The 3,397-nt window shown below is 30.6% G+C and overlaps 1 pseudogene; it reads right to left on the bottom strand.

The window, feature by feature from the left end:
* Positions 1-719: 719 nt before the first annotated feature.
* On the bottom strand, positions 720-2,108 carry LOC102589102 (crocetin glucosyltransferase, chloroplastic-like; annotated as a pseudogene).
* Between the last annotated feature and the right edge of the window lie 1,289 nt (positions 2,109-3,397).

Raw genomic sequence — 3,397 nt, forward strand, 5'->3', positions numbered from 1 at the left:
GTTTCATATTTCTGCACCTTTTGTGCTGAGGTGACACCTTCAACCAAATAAGTTTGTTATGTTTGTACACACGTGCCTGTCACGTGTGTAAATAATTTTTTTTTTAAATTCTTTAAAAAATAATTAAATGTTTTTTAAAGCTTTTTATTTATTCTTTTAAAAAATAATTCTTTGATATCTTTTTATTTTCTTTATCTTGTATTTAAATTAAGTTAATACATGTATGCTTTGTATTTTATACTTTTTTTAATTTTTTTTTACCTTCATTCATTATTTTTTCTCTTTTATTTTTCTATTGGTTTTATTTACTCCTTTTATTTTCTTTGTCTTTCCTTTTGATTTTATTTGAAATTTAATTACAAAAGTCTTATATATAAAATAAGTTAATTTCGAATAGATATTAAAATGAGTAAATAAAATCAAATAAAACATAAAAAAAACCAGTTAAAATTTAAGGACACTTTTTATTTATATTTTTTTAAAACACAAATAATTTTCTAAAAATAATTAAAAGCGAAATGATAAGAAATTAATGAAAGAAAAAAAATTAAAGTTTTAAGTGAGGAAGAAATTAAAATAATTATTTTAGAAACTAAGAAAATTATTTCTTTATGAATAATTCCAAATAAACTCACTATTTTTTCTGAAACAGAGAACAAGCACTTTAAAAACTAATTGATTACTAGCTATTTTATTAAAATCATCTATTCATGAGTGATTTAGTAATCATTATGACCAAGTAAAAACTCATTAGCAATACCCTTGAGATTCACACTTGATGTACCATTTTCCTTCATAGCTTCCTTAGTTAAATCACTCAAGTTCTTGGCATTTCTTCTCAATTCTTCCCCTTCTTCGCCGCTTCCCATCGCGATCATGATACATCTATTGAACTCATCTCTTTCCACGACACGACCTTCACTGGCATTAACTCTAACACCATTCTTCCAGATATCTTGAATGAGTTTTGCATTACAAACTTGATCGTTCCAGAGTGGACATGCCACGATAGGTACCTCAGATGCTATGCTCTCCAAAGTTGAATTCCATCCACAGTGAGTCAGAAAACAACCAACAGAAGGGTGTTTAAGAACTTTCACTTGCAAGCACCAATTCACTATCTTCCACTGCTTTTCAAGTTCCTTTTTGCAACTCAACTTGTCCTCCATCTTTTCTCCGTCTTGTCCTTTCCTAATCGCCCACAAAAATAGCTTGCCACATTTCAGCAATCCGTGATCAATCTCCTCCATCAATTGACTTCATTTTTTGGAGTAACTACCAAATGCTATGTAGACAATCGATCTCTTATCCTTTGAGTTCAACCAATCCATATAATTCTTCAAACTAATCTCAATCATATCAGCTCGAAAAGTATCATCATCAAGAAATATTGAAGGAATTGAAGGCCCAATTCCAACCATAGTCACATACTTTAAAATTCTCAAAGCATCAAAAGTGTTCACAAGAACTCTTGGATTTTCTTCACTTTTCAACATTTTGATTTGCCTTTTAATAGACTTAACTGCCCAGTTGATACTTTTCACATCATCAAACACAAAAGACGGAAAATCAATTGGACTAAGTAGTGGCAATCCTGGAAACTCTATTATTTTATCCTTAGCATTACAGTTGTTGAAATAATTAGAATAGTTTGTGAATCTATAATAGTAAACATCAAAAACTGTGGCAAGTTGGATCCAAAATAATGTAGATGGGACATTAATTTTTTGGCCACTAAACCAACCCATTCCACGATAATTGTATAGATGACATGTGAAAAAGGGGTACCATTTTTTGCATTTGATTGGATCAAATTGAAAATGAATTTTGACCTGCGAGACTTTACAGAAGAATAGAACAAATGAAAGTCATCAACTGAACTTAACTGGAATTGGCCATCATAGCCATCAGAGAAAGGAGCAAAGCTTAATACTTCAACGCTTGGAAGTTTTTTTTATTTTACTGAAAGCTGATAGGCTCGTGGTTAAATTGACTTTAATGCCTAGATTGATTAATTATTTGGAAAATTGAAGACATGGATTAATTTGGCCTTGGCTTGGGAATAGTGCTATAAGAACATGAAGCTTTTCATTCTTCAAATTTTTCATGTTTTGGGTGGTGAGAAGAGAAATATTCATGAAGGAGAATGAGGGTTTTGGGCAGGAGAACTTTGTTTTTTAAACTGGCTTGATTACAACTGATTAGGGTGACACATATTTATACTAGTAAATAGATGGTTCTAGATACAAAAAAATCTAGAAAATTCATTATATTCTTTAAATATTCACCTTAACTGTTAAGTTTTGATAATATATAAATATTTATTTAATAAAAAATTATCAAAAGATAATTTACTCAAACTTTCTAGAATCTCCAAGAAGTATCTGAATTTAATTCTAAAAATAAATTTTGTTATTTAGCAAAAATAAAATAGAAAATACATGAATACTTTTGAGTAAGAAAAAAAAAATGATAGCAAGTAGTATGTTTTATTATCAAATATAATGTGTGCTGACGATTTAGAGATACAAAAGCATGATATTTTTAATTTTCCAAGAATCATCATTATTAATAAGTGAAAAAAACCCTGCAAGAAATGCATGTGTACTTTAATCTAAGAAAAAAACATAATGATAGCAAAGAATATGTTTTATTATCAGATATAACGTGTGCTACAAAATTAGAGATACAATGCATAACATATTGGTTGTTTCATGAATTATCATTACTATTCAGTAAATAAACACAAGAAATGCATGAGACTTAAGTCTAAGAAATGAAAAAAATATATAATAGTAGAATGTTTTTGTCATGACCCTGACCATCGTGATTGACATCCACACTAACTCTCCGGTGGGAGAACCACTACTACAATCCAAACCAAGCAACTAAACCAAAACTAAGGCATTTAAGTTACGGAAGCAAGTTAAATACTAAGGAAATAAATAGAGTTCCCATAAACTCTAACAAAAATCTAACAATAATAAACTAACATTGCGGAAGATATGCCTAGAACCTGAAAGTCAATGTACCAAAACATCTAAAGCTCAACAAGTCTAAATATGAAGGGATGCAACTCCAAACTAATGAACTAATACTATGTCACTCCCCGAGCCTATACCCCGGACGTGGCTGACACTCGAGAACCGTTGCTGGCCCCAAGCGAACACTTCGCCTGACTTACTTACTCAACGGAAAACTTAAACACAAGAAATAGTATCAAAGGCTAACTCATGCAAATATCTTTAAGGAATATTAAACTTAGCCAAAATGGCAACTCAAGTCTCAACCATTAAAATAGGAAATAGAAAACTCAAGAACTAACATCTGACTGTCTATGAAGCCTCTAAAACAACTGAGATAGATGTCGGGACAAGACCCCCGATCATCCTAACAA

Source organism: Solanum tuberosum, unplaced genomic scaffold, assembly GCF_000226075.1.
Source record: "Solanum tuberosum cultivar DM 1-3 516 R44 unplaced genomic scaffold, SolTub_3.0 scf00507, whole genome shotgun sequence".
Taxonomy (NCBI): domain Eukaryota; kingdom Viridiplantae; phylum Streptophyta; class Magnoliopsida; order Solanales; family Solanaceae; genus Solanum; species Solanum tuberosum.